At 41.2% G+C, this 9,798-nt stretch overlaps 1 protein-coding gene across 3 annotated transcripts in view; it reads right to left on the bottom strand.

Moving 5' to 3' along the window:
* Window positions 1–9,588, bottom strand: part of AZIN1 (antizyme inhibitor 1) — a 35,287-nt gene extending 25,699 nt beyond the window's left edge. For all 3 annotated transcript variants that reach the window (XM_027849933.1, XM_027849931.1, XM_027849932.1), the window contains exons 1-2: window positions 9,218–9,588; window positions 2,109–2,246 (exon numbers count right to left, since the gene is read on the bottom strand). The gene's annotated coding sequence lies outside the window, so the exon portion shown is untranslated. The remainder of the gene's footprint in view (window positions 1–2,108; window positions 2,247–9,217) is intronic.
* Window positions 9,589–9,798: the final 210 nt, after the last annotated feature.

The following is a 9,798-nucleotide window of genomic DNA, read 5'->3' on the forward strand; positions in this document are numbered from 1 at the left end:
GTGATCATTGCACCATAAGAAAACGCTTCATATAAGGCCCAATAACTGTTAAATGTTACATGCCATTTACTACAACCTCTGTAACTGAAGAAAGATATTTAATGCCAATCAAGTTCAGATTCAAAGTCTCTATATTTCCAATGGTACTCACAGAAAATTATTTTCAGGATTATAAGAGACCAATAATCTACATCATCAAAATTACACTGATATCACTATGCAGTGGTAACATTTCTGTAATTTGTACTGCCATTTGGTGTGGTAGCTTACAAAAAACAATGAATAACAGTCAAGTTTTTCAGTATGCTGATACCAACCCCACTTCTCATAGCTTTTTAGCAAAAGAGCAATGAAGCTTAATTTAACACATTGTTTAAATCAACACATTATACCTAAGCATGATATGGATGAAAATAATGCACCCTAGTCAACAAACTTAGGATTTATTGGAACTTATTCCTCAGCATTATTTTATTCAAAAGAGGGTGTATATATTGGTTTGTTTACAACTTATCACTTCCTTTTGTGCTATAAAAAAATTTAAAGGGAGCATTCTTCTCTTAAGACAAAACTTTGTTGTCTCTAAACTTCTATATACCGTTAGGCATAATATCATTCATTATACTCCAATATGGAAAGGATAAGGTTTCACTTTAAGAGTGTCTCTACAGAGGATTGCTAAAGTAAACTAAAACAAAAGAAACCAAGAAAGCCAAGATTTGATACTGGTACTCCCTGAAACATAAAGCATGCTTTCTCTTATTTCCTACCTGAAGTCACTGAAACTGGTAAAATACTTAAGTGATGAAAAAAAACTTGGAAATACACACATATGTTAATAAAAACTTAAAACTCTTTAAATTCATCCAATTTGTTTGAAGATATTTAAGGCCACTGATTTAAAGTTGTTAAGGCAGACCTAGGAGAAAGAATCTAGTACAAGCCACTCATTTTATAAAAATAAAATAAAAAAATCGAGGCTCTTAAGTTAAATGACATGTTTATGTTCACACAGCTACCCTGATATTCTTTCTTTCTGCTATATCATGGCACAAAGGAAAACTGATTGTCTATACTATTTCCAAATCACAACACAACTGTTCAATACCACTTTTCTTCCTTATTGATCTTAACAAGGATAAAACTCCCCCTTTTAGAGTTAACATAAAATCAAGTTAATTAAATGCTCACATTTGCATTTAATAGATTTAGGCAAACATAGTAAATTAAACAGATCCTATCAAATAAAGACAAAACTAAGATGTCTGAGAACTCCATCGCCACAAGAGACCCAGTAGTACCCACCCAATTTTCTGCCAAAATCTTTCCTGTAATGACTAACATTCCCTCCAGTCTGAGAATCAATTTTAAAATAATTCAGAACACACCTAAGCCCACCCCTCTACAACCTAGGCAAATTCTGTCAGTAAAACATAGGTAAATAAGTAATTAGAATCACATTGTTTCTTAAAATGCAGGTCTTTAAAGGCAAAATGCCACACCAATTTGAAAAACTCAAGCTAATCTTTTAAAATTCACATATACAAAGGGATCAAATCCTCTTGCCCAAACTACAATACTGAAGTCCAGAATATGAAGTAATTTCTCACATATACATATATGTTATATAAAATATTACACCTCAAAACTAACACATACTGAAATACAGTAATGTATCAACTTTGAGACACGGAACAGATTTTATGTAGACAAACATCTACACATTCCCAAATAATCTGTCTGAAAACAGAACATAACTTTAGTTCAGTGATATATTTAAGATTTTACGTAGACTACAGAAGGGGCTGGTAATTCTTGGTAAGCCAACAAATTTTTTAAACAGCAATGTGCCTAAGACATTTAGGATAACAATATTATAACAAGAGAACATTAACCTACAGATTACACACTTAAATACTAATATTAAGTTTACCATACTATTTTTATATTTAGAATATCACAGGCAGTATTTCTATAGAGTTCAAATCTTTAAGCAAACCCAAGTTAAGACGAGTTGTTAGTAACAGGGCAATTCTACCCATCAAAAAATTACAAACAACAACTACCTTATGACAGTGAGCTTCCAAGTGAGATTTAGGACCACTTACATGGACAAGTTAGGAGATGGAACCCTCCTATCATCAGCTAGGTTCCCAAGGTGGCTCAGCGTTGAAGTCGAACTGCTCTCTATAAAGCACTTCTCCTAGGCCCTCTGGATAGTTGTATACCTGGTCAGAAAGTTCGCCCTAAGAAGGAAAACAAAAGTATTCAGAAATGACCCAACCATAAGAAGAACAAGTCATTCTGAAACAAAAAATTTAACTACACACATCAAGAAATGAAGTCTAAACTAGTACAAGATTCTGTTAGTGGCATTGCACATGATTTCCATAAATGATATAACAATTCAGAACTGGAAGCGACTTACGGTGACAAACTAGTTCAAAAAAGAAAAATCTAATATCTATGTTCAGAAAAACTTCGATATGTTTATTACTATAAAATTAATTACATAGTAAGTGTTCCAACCCCCCCTGTACCATGTTTTCCTTTTTCTGATTAAAAAAAAAAAAAAAAAAAGGAGCCAATTAGTCTACAAGTGGTAATACAATCCTTCTTGACATCTTCTCTTTAGGTTTCCAGGACACCATTGTGACCTTGTTCTCCTACCTTCTGACCACTCCTTAGCCTCCTTTGCTAGATCTTTTAGGTTGTGTCCTCCAGGGCTCTGACTGGCTCTCTTCTCTTCTCCCTCTAAGCTATTTCACATTGGTGATCTCATCAGCTCCCAAGATTCAATTATCTTCATGCTGATGATTCTCAAATCTACTTATTTCACCCTAATCTTTCTGGGGAATCTCCAATGTATTGCTACTGTATATTTCAATCTGACGTCCTGTGGACTTCTTAAACTCAGCATGTCCCAAACTAAACTCATTTTCTCCTCTCCCTCCACAAAACCCTCTATTTTTCTGAACTTCTCTATCACTTTTGAGGTACCACCACCCTCCCAATCTCCTAGGTTTGCAAGGTGATCTTTGACTCCTCATTCTCACTCCCCTCTTCCCCATATCTATTATGTTTTGAAGGCCTGTTAATTTTACCTTCTTAACATCTCATACATGCCCTTGTCTCTCCTCTGACACTGCCACAACACCCACAAGCAAGCTAGCTCTCATCACTTTACACCTGGACTATGTAATAGACTGCTAGTTGGTCTGCCTGCCCTATGTGTCTCTCCACTCCAGGCCATACTCCACTCAGATGTCAAAATAATTTTCCTTAAAGCACAGGTCTGAACAAATCACCCCTCCTACTCCAATTCCGTGGTTCCCCACCAGTTCTAGGATAAAATAAAAAATCCTGTTTTGCCTTTAAAGCCCTTCACAACTTCACCCCCCCCCAAACTTCCCACATTTCCAGCCTTGTCACACCTTACTTGAAACTCCCTCCCCCATGTGCTGTGATCCAGTGATGCTGGTCTCCTTGTTGTCCCAGGAACAAGACATGCTATCTCTCAGTTGCAGGCATTTTCACTGGCTTTTCCTTATGCCTAGAATACTTTCCCTTCTCATCTCCTGACTTCCTTCCAGTCCCAGTTAAACTCCCACCTTCTACAAGAAGCTTTTCCTATTTCCCCTTAATCTACGTAGCTTGTTTGTACATAGTTGTTTGTATGATGTTTTCATTAGATTGAACTCCCTGAAAACAAGAACTATCTTATCTTTTGCCTTTCTTTGCATGTCCAGTGCTTAGCCCAGTGCCTGGCAAATAGCAGGCACTTAATGTTTACTTACTTATTAAAATCCTTGTAGGCCTGTGGTAAAGTTCAAATTTTTAACGAGTTTAGTGTTGTGGCAGGGGCTATGGATACAAAAACTTTCTTTTTTAGGAAAACAGTTCCTGCCCTTAAGGAACTTCTATTGCTCTATTAAAGCAAACTCCTTGAGTACAGGAGTACAGGCTTTACAGAGTAAAAGCCCTCTAGGGCTTAGTAGGCATTAGATGCTAATAAATGCTTGATTAAGGTACCCATAATTTTATATTACATTCACATCCATTTTAAATATTTTATTTGATCTTCATAACAATTCTGTAATTTTATTGTTCAATCATTTTCCAGTCATCTGATTCTTCATACTCCATTTGGGGCTTTCTTGGCAAAGATACTAGAGTGGTTTGCCATTTCCTTCTCCAACTCATTTTACAGATGAAGAAGCAGGGTTAAGTGACTTTCCCAGGGTCACACAGCTAACTGTCTGAGGCCAGATTTGAGCTGACGAGTTGTCTTTCTGATCCCAAGCCCAGTGCTCTATCCACACTTCACCACCTAGCTGCCCAACCCTATGATAAGGCTCAATAATCAATGAAGGACTTGTCTAGTGCAGGAAGTCTATGCCATAATTTGTAATGTAAGATAAGGAGTCCAGTAGAAGTTATTATTATCCCTATTTTTAAAATAAAGAAATTGAAACTTGACCATGGTTACACAGCTTAGATAAGAGTCTTAAGACAATCTCTTTATTGCTGAAGGTTCTAAGCAATTATTAATATAAATTAGTTATTACTTTACCTGATCAAAGTACATCTTTGTAAAAAAAAAAAAATAAAAAATAAAATTAAAAAAAGCCTGATGTTAAATTATAATAGTGAAAAGGTGTGGTATATTTCATGACTGATAGTTTCATAGTTATAAAAGAACCCGAACAGATGGGAAATTTTCAGGACTGTTAGATAAATAACCATTACTCTAAAATAGTTTAAATTTACCAGAAGAGTTTCACCCCAATCTTTGAATATTCTAGAGAGGTCAAGTGACTCCAATTTAGTTTGAAAAGAATGGACAACCACCTATTTACCTACAATAATAATCCCCAGGGTTAACTAGGACTTCTAAGTGCAAGAGGGAGTTAGGTTCTTTGTTATTCATAAATCAAATTCCAGACAATCAAAAAGCATGTTACTACCACCAGAAAGCAGCCTAGAGGTCACAAAATGAGTTAGGCAGCAGTCCTCTAAAACCTGTACCACAGCCCAATATTCTTCTAAGTGTAGCTCAAACCAGATTAAAATGCAATTGGGAAATATTCAACAAAACAAATACAAACACTATCATTTTAAAAATCAATATGCAGTCCACCAGGATCCTTATGTACAAATTAGTGTCTCTCCTTCCTATCTGAGTATGACACCACTGCTCTTAAGATACAGAAAGGGCAAAAAGGAAAAATGATCAGCACTATTCAAATTTACACTCTCACAGATCTCTCCATGTCACATCTACCTCCTCTTAAATACTATCCAAGAACTAAGAATGCCCCAAAGGGCAAGAAAAAAGAAAAGGGTCCTAGAGAGGCTTCCCCAGAATGGGATCTTAAGAAGAGGGAAGCATTGATCTGACGATTAAGAGATCTGGGTACTCCACCTATTTAGACATGGGCAAAATCACTTAACCTCTCTGAGCTTTAATATTCTAGTTATTTTACAATTAGGGTAATATGTCAAGACAGGAAATGGGGCAACAAATGACACTCAACCTAACTGGGATACATTTAAGGTGGATTAGAAATGGTTCATTTCATCACTTCATTAAAGCATTGTTCACACTCTCAAGCATTAATGTGGTGGTAGAAGGACAGTGCCTCACAAAGGCACTATATTTTGAAACCATATCCCATTCCATTTTTCTTAACAGTAATAATATAAAGTAACCAAGAGTAACAATATCAAGTAACCCCACCACAGAATATAAGAATTTTTGTAAATCACTGGCTTGCTTATTTAGCTGTTGTAAAGTATTCTCTTTAACCTATCTTTATAATATATTGTTTTTGAGAATAACCTACAGCATTGAGAGGGCACTACTTAATTTTATCCCACTTTCTTACAATATGCCTTTCCTGTTGGACTTCTTCAGAAGACCTAACATTAAAAAACAAAACTCAGAAATCACTGTAGTGTTGCTAGAAGGGAGTATAGTCCTGCTCACTGTTATACAGTAGCATTCCTTTACAAAATAAGTAGCCTTTTCTGTTTGTTTACTTCAGAATTTCTTTAGACAATAAAACAGGTGTTATAAGGCATTCAACCTCAATATTAAGCACTTCATTGTAATGTTTAAGTGCTTGGGATATTTAGTTTTTAAGTTGCCTTAGTAATTTAAGAAATAAAATATATTTTGCATTACATCATGTCAAAACTGGGAAAATATTCTAATCAGAATGGCACTAGTCAGTTACACAACTGTAAACTCTTCAAACTCGATTCACAGTATTGTTTCTACCTGCTTCCATTTTTAATCCTTTGAGAAGCTCATAGGGAATATCGTAATTAATGGGGCATGCACAAAGCACAAATATTCAAATCAATAATTAAATCTCTGTAACCTGAGCTTCCATTTCTTTTCCCTACCAGAACTGGAACACTTTGTTTACTGTATTTTTAATGCTTTGCTGATACTTTTTTGTTTAAAGCAAGATACCAAAAACTTCAAAAGCACTATTTCATCAGGAACAATGTCCAAACCCACATACGACTTTTAAATTACTCATGTCCCTATTTATCCATTAGCTCAGGAAAAACTAACAGCATAAGGCTAACTCATTTTATTGCATCTGAATGAAAATAAACCAATCAATTATCACATGTTAAGCCTAGCAGAAAATCTGAGGTGTTTGATCTTAAGAAACAAATTATCTTCATCAATATAAAAATCCCAAGTCACTCCTACTCCTTTACTTTGTGTAAGCACCCACCTCGTTTTCATCTCCAACATACTTGCCCCGTCAGCATCCCTAAATACAAAGCTTTTGCTACATAAGCAGTCAGATTTTACTACCTCTGAGAAAAGGGCTGTATAATATATACAAGCACAGTTCTCCATACTAGCAACAATGCTGCTGTCAATATCTTGAGCTTTGTTTGCTTCCAGTAACTCTGGAGTTATTTGCTCCCCATCGCCTGAAAACAGGTTTTCCAAAGAACTAGGCTTTTCATACTAAGATTTTACAGACGTCGCTATTCTTCTCAAGTGAAAAAGAATGTTATAGGCAACATTTACCAGCATTTTAATTTCCTTTAAATAAGACACAAAATCAGCTACAGGCTTGGTCTCCTCTTACTTATGCCTATTTAAGAGAGAAGCTCAGTTTGCCAGGGAAATGACTTTAAGGTCCTGAGGTTAGATGTCATTTATATTGCAAAAGGATAGCGTAGAGGCCACCTCAACACAGGCAGCAGCACCAAGCTCTCCAAGGCAGCAGCATTGTTCACATAGTGACAGGAAGAAGAGAACTAGATTGGAGCGGTCCAGACCGGAACAAACCCCTCCTCCTTCTCCCCCATTACCACCCACAGTCGATTCAAACAAAAAAAAAAAAGAAAAGAAAAAACCGCTAAAATACTGCAGCAATGCTGTATCGAGAGGAAATTCCTCTCCGGTTCTTCCCCAAAGGTCGGGTGTAAAGCTGGAAAAACAAATTTTGGACACTTTTTTTTCCTGGTTGGGGAGAGATAGAAGTGGAGTAAGCTGATAAATCTAAGGAGGGCCTACAATTTTAACTGTTACGAATAAACACAAGACATACAGGGGAACAGTCTACAGAAAAGGAACATTAAGAGCTGTGTATTTAAGGTGGAAAGCGTCTTTAACTCCTCCAACAAAGAGGGTGCTGTCTCTCTTAAATAAGTAAAGGCATTTCTCCTGGACAGGAATTCTCTTTTCTGGACAAGCCGCTTCGGGGTGAGGTGGATATCAGATGCTGGTGCCCACGGCAGTTTTAACCAGTTACCTAAGCAGACCACCACCAAACCTGGTGTTCACTGCCACTACATTCACCCACCTTTTCTTAAAGTTCTCAATTTTCCCATTTAACTCGAAGAGCTCACTAGTGGGAATTCTGATTTAAATACCTTCAATTGTCCACCTGCAGATTCAGCTGAATCCAACTGTCATTGGGTCACGACCAGTGTGCAACGGGCATAGCCAGCTGCCCTGACCAACAAGCTTTATAACTGCTTAAGTATTTTTGAAGCAAAAGAAAAATTTTATTTGCAGAAAGAGTATATGCTACTTTCCGGAGTGGAGAGGATTAATCAACCCAAATCTACACCCTTCATCTCTATTGCCCTCTCTCCACCAAAAAAGAAGAAAAAGAGCAGAGAAGTGACCAATCCTTACTTTCCAAGCGGTGACTCGAGTGAGTGACAGCGCCTCCGCCCAATCTGACCGCCGCAGGGGGCGGGGCGGCAGCCCTTGAGTCTTCCAGAAGGGGTACCTGACATTAGGTCTTTCCTGGGGCCAGGACCCGCCGCTGGCCCAAATTCGGTCAACCTTCTCCCAACTAAAGGGCACATCTACTCCGCAGCTGGGATCCACCCCGGGAAGTCTGGGAAGCTGTCACCAGAGGCCTGGCTTGAGGATCCGCCCCCGCTCCATTCATAACCGAAACGCCCGGCTGAGGCAGCCACGCCAACCGCCGCGGAGGCCGGCTCCAATCCATCGGGCTCCGAGAGCCAACCTAACTCTCAGAGGTCCAGCCGGGCAGGGCAGTACATCTCTCTACCCCTTGGTCCACCCCCGGCTCTCCCCCACCTCTGCCCTTCCTCCCGGGGGTGAGGGATGCCTCCCTCTTCGCCCAGCGCCGGGTAGAGATGAGCCCAGACCCCCTTCGGTTGTAGCAACCAGGAGGCCCCCTCCCCGGAAATAGCAATGCACCACGGGAGGGACGGGGGTGGGGGGGGAGGGAGGGAGGAGAGACGACGACCCCCGGCGGCGAGACAGTTCCCCCCCCTCAAAGGCTGGCGGGGCAGAGCCGGGCCCGGCGCGGTGCAGAGAAGGCATTACGCCGATTCCTGAGGGAGGTCCGAAGCAGAAACTCGAGCTCCGGTCTCGCCCGCGTCCCGTCCACATTGGCCGCAGCCAGCGCGGAGCTGCCGGATGGCCCAGACACCCCGCCACCGCGCACCCGCGGCCGCCATGTTAGAGGCGACGAGCCCGGCGGGGTGCTCCCGGGACAGCGGAGCAGGGCGCCGGTAGTAAGCAGAGCGCGGTCCCCCTGCCTAGGCAACCGGGGCAGAGCTGCCCGCCGCCGGCCTCTCATTTCCCCCGCCCCCAACTCTCCTCCGGCACCGCCCGCCGCCCCCGCCGGCCACCTCGCGCCGCCCCGCATGCCGCGCTGCGCCGCCGCCACGCGCCCCCTCAGGGGTCGGTACTCACGTGAGATAACGGCCCAAAGAGTCGGGTAAAGCGTCTTCTCTTTTTAGGCGGAATTTTTAAAGAGGGATGTGGTTACCTAAAGCAGAAATACCCGAGGCGGCCTGGGCCATAGGCTGCGGGAAGGACGTGGGGGGGAAAAGCGCGGCACCGACACCAGCTATGCAGCAGTGGCGACGGCGGCCGAGGAGAAAAAAATAAATAAACGCTAATTTGAAAAACTCCCAAAACGAGGTGGGGGCGGGTGGGGATTTAGGATGATAGGCAATTTCCTTAAAGAGAATGCAACAGAGCGAGAAAAGGAGAGACTGAGGGAAGGAAGAAAAAAAAGGCGAAGACGCAAAAAGATGGAGGAAAGCTAGCCTGGACGAAGAGCAAGCGAATGTGGGAAGGCAGCGCCCGAAGCGCCCGTATTTATAGGGGGGGCGGGAGGAGGCGGGGCTTCTCGACGTCACAGCCGGCCGGACCACTCTTCGAGTGGGGCGGGGAGAAGCCTCTGGGGAAAGGAAAGGGGAGGGGTGCTGGAGTAAGAGCCAGAGGAGGTGGCGTGGGGTGAGGGAAAGGGCTGGGAAAGGGGAGGGGGG

The sequence above is a fragment of the Vombatus ursinus genome, unplaced genomic scaffold (genome assembly GCF_900497805.2).
Source record: "Vombatus ursinus unplaced genomic scaffold, bare-nosed wombat genome assembly UNPS02008961.1, whole genome shotgun sequence".
NCBI lineage: Eukaryota > Metazoa > Chordata > Mammalia > Diprotodontia > Vombatidae > Vombatus > Vombatus ursinus.